The sequence below is a fragment of the Caretta caretta genome, chromosome 16 (assembly GCF_965140235.1).
Source record: "Caretta caretta isolate rCarCar2 chromosome 16, rCarCar1.hap1, whole genome shotgun sequence".
NCBI lineage: Eukaryota > Metazoa > Chordata > Testudines > Cheloniidae > Caretta > Caretta caretta.
Genome location: NC_134221.1, coordinates 1,915,218 through 1,927,915, shown reverse-complemented (window position 1 = coordinate 1,927,915; position 12,698 = coordinate 1,915,218). Strand labels below are relative to the sequence as shown.

Sequence of the window (12,698 nt, the reverse complement as noted above, 5' to 3'; positions counted from 1 at the left end):
CCTGGGGACCATGTGACTAGGGCACTCCAGATCATCTGAAGACCATGGGCAGAGCAAAGAGAGGACACGTGCCAGCAGTGTACCGAAAGGACAATGCAACTCAGACTGTGTGATGATCAGCATGTCCAGTTCATCTCACATACTGACAAAATAAAACAGAGTCAGCTTAACAGCTGGCCAGACAGAGAGCAAAGGTCTCCAGAGTCTGTTAGCTGTTTGAAAGAGGATTGGATTAAGGCAATCTGGGCTGAGGCATACCATGACACAGGGCCCACAGTGGCCTTACCATGACACTTCCCTACTGGCAAAAGCATTGGGGGGGCTCTCCTCCCCTCCCAGAGAGGAATAGCAGGATGGAGCTCTTCCCCCCACCTTGAAGCACCTGTGTAGGTGATTGGGCCTGCGCTCTTCCCCTACAATACACAGAGGGTCCTGCTGGGAGGTGTCAGCAAAGCCTCTCCCAGAGCAAAGGGCCTTGGGGTTAAACTGAGATGAATGGGACAATTCACCCCTCTCAGGGCTATTGTTTCAGGCTGTCTGAAAACTCCGGCAAATGTCACTGCATCAGCTCCAAGTCTTCAAGCTTTTCTTCACAACCACCAGGTCTAGAAACCCACTTAACAAATGAAAATGGCAACTCTGTTGTAATCACATGACTTCAGGAGCTGAGGCCCTTATAGAGCCAATGCCTTATCCAACCCTGCTCATAAACATCCATTATCTGCTTGTGATAATTGCTAAGCTAAAGATGCTCTCAACATGCTAGCTGTATTTTAAAAATCCCTGTAACATTTCATTACAGTGATTCACAGCAAAAGGTGGAATACAAACCGCTTGTCTGTTACATAATGAATTTCAGTTTTGCATGTAGTAAATTAATTACTGAATTAAACGAGCATTGGCAAGGAACTGCCTATCTTCATAAACACTGCAAAGTTTATGGGCCCCTTTCTGCTCTCCACTAACCACAGCCAAAGTGATTACTTTGTTGTATATTAGGAAGTGTGCTCAATTCTGCCATTATTTCAAACTTTTCTATTGTTTCCTAACACAACTAGGTGCAAAATCCCCAGTGTGCCAGCTGTATCTGGGCTCCCACAGAGTTGCTATCTAAGCAATAGCCTCCATATGCCAGATGGTTAAAAGGATCAACTACGTACTAAGGCATATGTGAGCAATGCATTGCCAAGGGAATCCTGCTGCAGACTGGCAGCACCTCTTGATGCTTCAGAACAAGACTGGGCATATGCAACAAAAAGGGAACAGTTCAAGTTAGGACCACTGTGTCACCTTGCACTTGCTCTGCAGGAGCCATAGCCTTCCTCGGGATGTGGCATTTGGCTTCCAGCATCAGTACCACAGAGACAAAAAGGAGTCCGATGGCACCTTAAAGCCAAACAGATTTATTTAGGCATAAGCTTTTGTGGGTAAAAAACACACTTCTTCAGATGAATGGAGTGAAAATTACAGATACAGGCATAAATACACTGGCACATGAAGAGAAGGGAGTTACCTTACAAGTGGAAAAGGAGTACTTGTGGCACCTTAGAGACTAACCAATTTATTTGAGCATGAGCTTTCGTGAGCTACAGCTCACTTCATCGGATGCATACTGTGGAAACTGCAGAAGACATTATATACACAGAGACCATGAAACAATACCTCCTCCCACCCCACTCTCCTGCTGGTAATAGCTTATCTAAAGTGATCATCAAGTTGGGCCATTTCCAGCACAAATCCAGGTTTTCTCACCCTCCGCCCCCCCCCCCCCCCCAAACTCATTCTCCTGCTGGTAATAGCCCATCCAAAGTGACCACTCTCTTTAAAATGTGTATGATAATCAAGGTGGGCCATTTCCAGCACAAATCCAGGTTTTCTCACCCCCCCACCCCCCTCCAAAAACAACACACACAAACTCACTCTCCTGCTGGTAATAGCTTATCCAAAGTGACCACTCTCCTCACAATGTGTATGAAAATCAAGGTGGGCCATTTCCAGCACAAATACAGGTTTTCTCACCCCCCCCACCCCCTTTTTTCAAAAAAACACACACACAAAAACTCACTTTCCTGCTCGTAATAGCTTATCCAAAGTGACCACTCTCCCTACAATGTGCATGATAATCAAGGTGGGCCATTTCCAGCACAATTCCAGGTTTTCTCACCCCCCCCCCCCCACACAAACTCACTCTCCTGCTGGCAATAGCTCATCCAAACTGACCACTCTCCCTACAATGTGCATGATAATCAAGGTGGGCCATTTCCAGCATAAATCCAAGTTTAACCAGAACGTCGGGGGGGAGGAAAGGGGGGTAGAAAAAAACAAGGGGAAATAGGCTACCTTGCATAATGACTTAGCCACTCCCAGTCTCTATTTAAGCCTAAATTAATAGTATCCAATTTGCAAATGAATTCCAATTCAGCAGTTTCTCACTGGAGTCTGGATTTGAAGTTTTTTTTGTTGTAAGATAGCGACCTTCATGTCTGTGATTGTGTGACTAGAGAGATTGAAGTGTTCTCTGACTGGTTTATGAATGTTATAATTCTTGACATCTGATTTGTGTCCATTTATTCTTTTATGTAGAGACTGTCCAGTTTGACCAATGTACATGGCAGAGGGGCATTACTGGCACATGATGGCATATATCACATTGGTGGATGTGCAGGTGAACGAGCCTCTGATAGTGTGGCTGATGTTATTAGGCCCTTTGATGGTGTCCCCTGAATAGATATGTGGGCACAGTTGGCAACAGGCTTTGTTGCAAGGATAGGTTCTAGGGTTAGTGGTTCTGTTGTGTGGTATGTGGTTGTTGGTGAGTATTTGCTTCAGGTTCGGGGGCTGTCTGTAGATTTGTGAGAGTGTTCGGTCATCCTTCAGGATAGGTTGTAGATCCTTAATAATGCGTTGGAGGTAACTATACCCATAACTATTTTACATTTGGGGACAATGTATACCTTCAGATCAGCGGCACTGCTATGGGTACCCGCATGGCCCCACAGTGTGCCAACATTTTTATGGCTGACTTAGAACAACGCTTCCTCAGCTCTCGTCCCCTAACGCCCCTACTCTACTTGCGCTATATTGATGACATCTTCATCATCTGGACCCATGGAAAAGAAGCCCTTGAGGAATTCCACCATGATTTCAACAATTTCCATCCCACCATCAACCTCAGCCTGGACCAGTCCACACAAGAGATCCACTTCCTGGACACTACAGTGCTAATAAACAATGGTCACATAAACACCACCCTATACCGGAAACCGACTGACCACTATTCTTACCTACATGCCTCCAGCTTTCACCCTGACCACACCACACGATCCATCGTCTACAGCCAAGCTCTGCGATACAACCACATTTGCTCCAATCCCTCAGACAGAGACAAACACCTACAAGATCTCTATCAAGCATTCTTACAACTATAATACCCACCTCCTGAGGTGAAGAAACAGATTGATAGAGCCAGAAGAGTTCCCAGAAGTCACCTACTACAGGACAGGCCTAACAAAGAAAATAACAGAACGCCACTAGTCGTCACCTTCAGCCCCCAACTAAAACCCCTCCAACGCATTATTAAGAATCTACAACCTATCCTAAAGGATGACCCAACACTCTCACAAGTCTTGGGAGACAGGCCAGTCCTTGCCTACAGACAGCCCCCCAACCTGAAGCAAATACTCACCAACAACCACATACCACACAACAGAACCACTAACCCAGGAACCTATCCTTGCAACAAAGCCCGTTGCCAACTGTGCCCACATATCTATTCAGGGGACACCATCAAAGGGCCTAATAACATCAGCCACACTATCAGAGGCTCGTTCACCTGCACATCCACCAATGTGGTATATGCCATCATGTGCCAGCAATGCCCCTCTGCCATGTACATTGGTCAAACTGGACAGTCTCTACGTAAAAGAATAAATGGACACAAATCAGATGTCAAGAATTATAACATTCATAAACCAGTTGGAGAACACTTCAATCTCTCTGGTCACGCAATCACAGACATGAAGGTCGCTATCTTAAAACAAAAAAACTTCAAATCCAGACTCCAGCGAGAAACTGCTGAATTGGAATTCATTTGCAAATTGGATACTATTAATTTAGGCTTAAATAGAGACTGGGAGTGGCTAAGTCATTATGCAAGGTAGCCTATTTCCCCTTGTTTTTTCCTACCCCACCCCCCCAGACATTCTGGTTAAATTTGGATTTAAACTTGGAGAGTGGTCAGTTTGGATGAGCTATTGCCAGTAGGAGAGTGAGTTTGTGTGTGTGTGTGTGTCCCCGGGAAAAGGGGGGGGGATGAGAAAGCCTGGATTTGTGCTGGACATGGCCCACCTTGATTACCATGCACATTGTAAGGAGAGTGGTCACTTTGGATGAGCTATTACCAGCAGGAGAGTGAGTTTGTGTGTGTATGGGGGTGGGGGGGGGGGCGGAGCGTGAGAAAACCTGGATTTGTGCTGGAAATGGCCCAACTTGATGATCACTTTAGATAAGCTATTACCAGCAGGAGAGTGGGGTGGGAGGAGGTATTGTTTCATGGTCTCTGTGTATATAATGTCTTCTGCAGTTTCCACGGTATGCATCCGATTAAGTGAGCTGTAGCTCACGAAAGCTCATGCTCAAATAAATTGGTTAGTCTCTAAGGTGCCACAAGTCCTCCTTTTCTTTTTGCGAATACAGACTAACACGGCTGTTACTCTGAAACCTTACAAGTGGAGAACCAGTATTGACAAGGCCAATTCAGTCAGGGTGGATGTGGTCCACCCCCAATAATTGATGAGGAGGTGTCAAAAATAAGAGAGGGAAAACTGCTTTTCTAGTGAGCCAGCCACTCTCAGGATTATCTGGCTATTTGGACTCTCTCCTCAGACCCTACGCTGCCAGTGCTCCTAGCTATCTTTGAGACACCACCAACTTCCTGAGGAAACTGCAATGCATTGGTGATCTTCCTTAGAACACCATCCATGGATGTAGAAGCTCTTTACACCAATATGCCACATGAGGATGGACTACAAGCGGTCAGAAACAGTATCCCTGATGAGGCCACGGCACACCTGGTGGCTGAGCTTTGTGACTTTGTCCTCACCCACAACCATTTCAGATTTGGGGACAACTTATACCTTCAAGTCAGCGGCACTGCTATGGGTACCCGCATGGCCCCACAGTATGCCAACATTTTTATGGAAGACTTTGAACAACGCTTTCTCAGCTCTCGTCCCCTAGCTCTTCTCCTCTACTTGCGCTGCATTTATGACATCTTCATTATATGGACCCACGGGAAGGAGGCCCTTGAAGAATTCCACCTGGATTTCAACAATTTCCACCCCACCATCAACCTCAGCCTGGACCAGTCCCCCCAAGAGATCCACTTCCTGGACACTACAGTGCAAATAAATGATGGTCACATAAACACCACCCTATACCGGAAACCTACTGACCGCTATACTTACCTACATGCCTTCAGCTTCCATCCAGGACACATCACACGATCCATTGTCTACAGCCAAGCCGTAAGATACAACTGCATTTGCTCCAATCCCTCAGACCGAGACAAACACCTACAAGATCTTTATCAGGCATTCTGAAAACTACAATACCCACCTGGGGTAGTGAGGACACAGACTGACAGAGCGAGACGGGTACCCAGAAGTCACCTACTACAGGACAGATCCAACAAGGAAAGTAACAGAACACCACTGGCCATCACGTACAGCCCCCAGCCAAAACCTTTCCAGCACATCATCAATGAGAGTATAAAAATATTGCTCGAGCATGTAGGAATGAAATCAGGAGGGCCAAATCACATCTGGAGCTGCAGCTAGCAAGAGATGTTAAGAGTAACAAGAAGGGTTTTTTCAGGTATGTTGGCAACAAGAAGAAAGCCAAGGAAAGTGTGGGCCCTTACTGAATGAGGGAGGCAACCTAGTGACAGAAGATGTGGAAAAAGCTAATGTACTCAATGCTTTTTTTGTCTCTGTCTTCACGAACAAGGTCAGCTCCCAGACTGCTGCGCCGGGCATCACAGCATGGGGAGTAGGTGGCCAGCCCTCTGTGGAGAAAGAGGTGGTTAGGGACTATTTAGAAAAGCTGGATGAGCACAAGTCCATGGGGCCGGACGCGTTGCATCTGAGAGTGCTAAAGGAATTGGCGGCTGTGATTGCAGAGCCATTGGCCATTATCTTTGAAAACTCGTGGCGAACGGGGAAAGTCCCGGATGACTGGAAAAAGACTAATGTAGTGCCCATCTTTAAAAAAGGGAAGAAGGAGGATCCTGGGAACTACAGGCCAGTCAGCCTCACCTCAGTCCCCAGAAAAATCATGGAGCAGGTCCTCAAGGAATCAATCCTGAAGCACTTACATGAGAGGAAAGTGATCAGGAACAGTCAGCATGGATTCACCAAGGGAAGGTCATGCCTGACTAATCTAATCGCCTTCTATGATGAGATTACTGGTTCTGTGGATGAAGGGAAAGCAGTGGATGTATTGTTTCTTGACTTTAGCAAAGCTTTTGACACGGTCTCCCACAGTATTCTTGTCAGCAAGTTAAAGAAGTATGGGCTGGATGAATGCACTATAAGGTGGGTAGAAAGTTGGCTAGATTGTCGGGCTCAACGGGTAGTGATCAATGGCTCCATGTCTAGTTGGTAGCCGGTATCAAGTGGAGTGCCCCAAGGGCCGGTCCTCGGGCCGGTTTTGTTCAATATCTTCATAAATGATCTGGAGGATGGTGTGGATTGCACCCTCAGCAAGTTTGCGGATGATACTAAACTAGGAGGAGTGGTAGATACGCTGGAGGGCAGGGATAGGATACAGAGGGCCCTAGACAAATTGGAGGATTGGGCCAAAAGAAATCTGATGAGCTTCAACAAGGATAACTGCAGGGTCCTGCACTTAGGACGGAAGAACCCAACGCACCGCTACAGACTAGAGACCGAATGGCTAGGCAGCAGTTCTACGGAAAAGGACCTGGGGTGACAGTGGACGAGAAGCTGGATATGAGTCAACAGTGTGCCCTTGTTGCCAAGAAGGCCAATGGCATTTTGGGATGTATAAGTAGGGGCATAGCGAGCAGATCGAGGGATGTGATCGTTCCCCTCTATTCGACATTGGTGATGCCTGATCTGGGGTACTGTGTTCAGTTTTGGGCCCCGCACTACAAGAAGGATGTAGATAAGTTGGAGAGAGTCCAGCGTAGGGCAACAAAAATGATTAGGGGTCTGTAACACATGACTTATGAGGAGAGGCTGAGGGAACTGGGATTGTTTAGTCTGCAGAAGAGAAGAATGAGGGGGGATTTGATAGCTGCTTTCAGCTACCTGAGAGGTGGTTCCAAAGAGGATGGTTCTAGACTATTCTCAGTGGTAGAAGAGGACAGGACAAGGAGTAATGGTCTCAAGTTGCAGTGGGGGAGGTTTAGGTTGGATATTAGGAAAAACTTTTTCACTAGGAGGGTGGTGAAACACTGGAATGCGTTACCTAGGGAGGTGGTAGAATCTCCTTCCTTAGAAGTTTTTAAGGTCAGGCTTGACAAAGCCCTGGCTGGGATGATTTAATTGGGGATTGGTCCTGGTTTGAGCAGGGGGTTGGACTAGATGACCTCCTGAGGTCCCTTCCAACCCTGATATTCTATGATTCTATAATCTACAACATATGCTGGAAAATGATCCCTCACTCTCACAGACCTTGGGAGGCAGGTCAGTCCTCGCTTACAGACAGTCCCCCAACCTGAAGCAAATACTCACTACACACCACACCATGGAAACACTAACCTAGGAACCAATCCCTGTAACAAACCCCGTTGCCTACTCTGTCCCCATATCTACTCTAGCAACACCATCAGAGGACCCAGCCACATCAGCCACACCATCAGGGGTTCATTCACCTGCACATCTTCTAATGTGATATATGCCATCATGTGCCAGCAATGCCCCTCTGCCATGTACATTGGCCAAACCGGACAGTCTCTATTTAAAAGGATAAATGGACACAAATCAGACATCAGGAATGGTAACATACAAAAGCCAGTAGGAGAAAACTTCAATCTCCCTGGACATGCAATAACAGATTTAAAAGTTGCCATTCTTCAACAAAAAGCCTTCAGAAACAGACTTCAAAGAGAAACTGCAGAGCTACAATTCATTTGCAAACTTAACACCATCAATTTGGGCTTGAATAGGGACTGGGAGTGGCTGGCTCACTACAAAAGCAATTTTCCCTCTCTTGGTATTGATACCTCCTCATGAATTACTGGGCGTGGACCACATCCACCCTGAATGAACTGGCCTTGTCAACACTGGTTCTCCATTTGTAAGGTAACTCCCTTCTCTTCATGTGCTAGTATACTTATGCCTGTATCTGTAATTTTCACTCCATGCATCTGAAGAAGTGGGTTTTTTACCCATGAAAGCTTATGCCTAAATAAAGCTGTTAGTTTTTAAGTTGCCACCGGATTCCTCATTGTTTTTGTGGATACAGACCAACACAGCTACCCCTCTGATACTTAGTACCACAGAGAGAACATCAGTGGAATGGCATTCTTATTGTGAAAAGAACGAGGAGTACTTGTGGTACCTTAGAGACTAACAAATTTATTTGGGCATAAGCTTTCGTGGGGTAAAACTCACTTCATCAGATGCATGCAGTGGAAAATACAGTAGGAAGATATATATTTATTTTGTGGGTTTTAGCCCACGAAAGCTTATGCCCAAATAAATTTGTTAGTCTCTAGGGTGCCACAAGTATTCCTCGTTCTTTTTGCTGATACAGACTAACACAGCTACCACTCTGAAACCTGATCCATATTGTGGTGACACTACATGCCTCCCTTCGTAACTGCAGACATGGTGGTTCTACTGAAGAACAAAAATACTGTACAAATGGCCATATTCTGCAGACCTGGTCAAAGTTTTGCCAGTATGGCTCTGTCAGTTACGAGTGTGAAAAGTGCCAAAATAGCTAAGCCAGCAAAAGCCCTAGTGTTTTGCCAATATAGCTTATTTTGTTCGGGGAACTGGTATAAGTTATACTGGCAAAAGAATTGTTTTGCCAATATACGCTGCACTTCCACTATAAGGGTTTCTTGGAATAGCTATACTGGCAAACCCTTTCCAGTGTAGACAAGGCCACAGAAGCTAAATGTACAGACATGCATTTTTTAAGAAAGCGCCATGTTCCTTCTGCACATTCACCAAAGATCCCTGCCCAGTAGCACAGCTGCACCTAAACTGTATTTGCAGGGTTGGAATTCATTCCCAGGGATTCTCTGCACCTTGCTTTTTCACCCAGGACGTGTGCAAACAAAGCCTGAACCCGTGGAATGCTGCTGGGGCCATCGGGCCTCATTCTTGAGATTCTTTGAGCAAGAAAAAGGTGAGACATTGTTTTCAAAACAGACAGTCCTGCTTCAGATCAGGAAATAAATCTGCTGATGGCCCAAAGTCAGAAAGGGAAAAAGAAAAACACAGAGATGCAAAGAAGATAGCGATTGGGAAAAAAGAAGAGGAGGAATCATGTTTGCAGGTGGCAAACATGAGTTAGGACAGATAGCTGCATGAAGCCAACTTCATTGTAAGTATCACTGGCTAAACTCGTGTTGCATTTCCGTGGCTCTTCCAAATGGTGAAGCATTTTTTTTCTCATGACAGCATCATTATTTTCAACCCTGTTGCTAAGGTAAAGGCGAGACATCCAGGAGGAGACAGAAGTGAGACAGGTATAAGAGGAGATGGGAGGTGGGGAGATCAGCAGGCAAGGAAAGTCAGTGTCTATATCCTGGGGTAAAAGGAGGAGAGGTTATTAGAGGGGAAAGTGATGGAGGAGGAGGAGGTGGGAGATTACAGCAGGTTTTGCAGTCTTCTCTTTGAAATGTCTGCATATTTCTGCACAGAAAGGAGGAGGGCAGGATCTTGGAGAGGGGAAAAATAGATAATGGGGATCATAGGAGCTGTACTCCTCATGGCTGGAGAAGCAGAGCTGCTTGGCAAGAGATAAGGGTGACCATTGATCAAAAGGGAGAGAATAATCCTCTAATGATCATGCACATGGGAAACAAATCTGAATAAAACTGGAAAGAGCAGCAACGAACCTGACAGGACTAGCCTTCACATGGGCCAGTTCCGGAACCCACTGTAGTAATGGGAGTCTTTCCATGGACCAGCATGGCTATTGGATCTGGCTCCTATTCACTACACGGAAGACCGATCCTGTCATAAAGCGATTATTTCTGTGGCCTCATATCCATGACTTTTTCTGATTTAGCTATTTGTCATAACTCATTTCCCCCTCCACACCTTCCCTACTAAGCATACCAGTCTGGATGCTTTGTCCATCTCCTATCTCTGTGCCTTCTTCTATGGCACCTTATGCAATGTGGCCTTGCTTCAGAAAAGCACTGAAGTATGATTTTCAGCGCTTTCCCGAATTAGGCCCTGAATCTCTTCCCTGTCCCAGGGTGCCAAGACCCTTCCTTATTCTCATTCAAAGTCCCTCCTGAACACTCAGTTCTTTTGCAATGAATTAATAACACAGTAAGACTACAAAGTCAGTCCATCCTCTGGGTTTCCAGCATCTGTCCTGTCATCTCTCTGTCCGACTTCCACAAAGTAACTCTTTGGACCAGGGACTGCCTTTACTTTGCACACAGTCAGTACTTAATAGATAAATATTATTGTTTCAGTGATTTCCATCTGGGAGGGACGATGGGTTTTTTTGAACTGTAACAGAATTAATCTTTTAGCCACAACAGTGGCTTTTGAGAAAAGTTAAATTTCCTCAGAGATATTACATTCTGAATCTGCGTGAAATGGAAAACAGCTTCGGTCAACAGAAAAAAATGCATTTGCTGCAAAACTAACTATTCCATGGAGGGCAAAGGCTTGCAAACGAACAACTTAGCAGGAGGCTATAATGGGGGTGTCTTGTCCCCAGAATGGCATGTGAACTGATGGAGATGGGAACATACCTCCTGGATGACATTTGCCATTACACAAATATTTCAGTTTCTGTAAATGAAAACTTTTGAAGAGAAAATAGGTATTTTCCCATGGGTCCATTAGCAAACCAGACTACAATGGATCTGTTCTGGTTAACGTCAACAACGACCTGCTCCACTGTTCCTCCGAACAAGAGAAAATTATACATCAGCAAGGCGTGTTTACATCCCTTTCAGATTCCTAGACATATCGTTCTACCCTTAATCCACAGCCACACACACAAATTCCCTAAACCACCATTATGAGTCACATACTTGCAAAATCTCACTGTCGCAAATGAGGCCAATAAGCGCTCCATAGTACAGCAGGAATTGATGACATCACTGTATGGCACAGTCATTTCAGAAACAATTGCAAGAGTAATCTAGTTACAGTGGCACCACTGCCCCTCAGAAGGATCCCGGGGGTAAACTGAAGAAGCATGCAGTATCATTCATTCAGGTTAGTCTCCCTAACTTTCACAATTCTGCTTTGGGGAGCGATGGGAAGGGAGCAGGAATACTGGCTGCAGCATTCTCTCTCTGCAGGACATTTGCTGCTGAGGGTAGCCTTCACACAGGCCTTTGGGATGAGTGTTGGGACATACCTTGCTGCTGGAAATAGGAACAGCAGCCTGAACCTCCCAGCTCAACCAGAATTCCACATATTCAAAACACTTTGTAATAAAACTGAGGAATCCTCATAACCCCTCTGTGAGGCAGGTCCATCATCATTAGTATCATTATTTCACAAAGGGGGAAACGAAGGTGGAAAAGTCATTTGCTCAAAGCCTCTCAAGGAGCCATCTGCAAAGCCACAATTAGAACTCAGGAGCATCTACTTCCCTAGTCTGTGCCTGTTAGACCTCACCTGGAGGACTGTGTCCAGTTTTGGTCACCAATAGACAAAAAGGATATAGGAAAACTGGAGAGCATCCAGATGCAAGCAACAAAGATGATCAGAGGGATGGAATGCAAGCCATTCGAGCAAAGGCTGAAGCACCTGGGTATGTTTAGTTTGGAGAAGAGAAGATTAAGGGGAGACATGAGAGTGGTCTTCAAATAATTGACAGGCTGCCAGAAAAAAGATGGAGAAAAGTTATTCTCTCTTGCCACAGAGGGCAGGACAAGAGGCACTGGGTTCAAACTACAGCACAGCAGATTTAGATAAAATCTCAGCAAAAACTTCCTGTCAGAACAGTAGGACAATGGCACAGACGCCAAGGGAGGTTGTGGAAGCTCCTTCACTGGAAGCTCTTTCAAAAGGAGGCTGGAGAGCCATCTGTCTTGGATGTTTTAGACACAACAAATCCTGCATCTCGGCAGGAGGTTAGACTAGATGACCCTTGTGGCCCCTTCTAAGCCTACGATTCCTCCAGACTACACCGTCTCCCTAGCTGTACTTTCCTCCAGACCAAGCCCCTCAAACAGCAGATCACACCCTTAGGGGACGTGTGAGATGGTTCATTAGCCAGCCCTCCAGTGTCACCAGAATAGTCAGCAGAGAACTTGTCCGCCTGCTTGCGTGTTAGGGAATAAGGTTCCCAGCATCACCTCCCTCCCCAGAGCCAGCACACTACCCAGGAGAGGGGAGGAGTTACCTCTACAAGAGCAAAAGTGCTTACAAAGACTAACAGACTGCTCCATTATTAAATGAACCAGATTTCAAAGGGATCATACAGCTTCCAGAGCCCACCTTCCACACTTTCTCAGA

At 45.8% G+C, this 12,698-nt stretch overlaps 1 protein-coding gene across 15 annotated transcripts in view; it reads right to left on the bottom strand.

Annotated features, from left to right (window-relative positions):
- Positions 1-12,698, bottom strand: part of EXD3 (exonuclease 3'-5' domain containing 3) — a 564,575-nt gene that overhangs the window by 334,012 nt on the left and 217,865 nt on the right. The gene's annotated exons all lie outside the window — the stretch shown is intronic.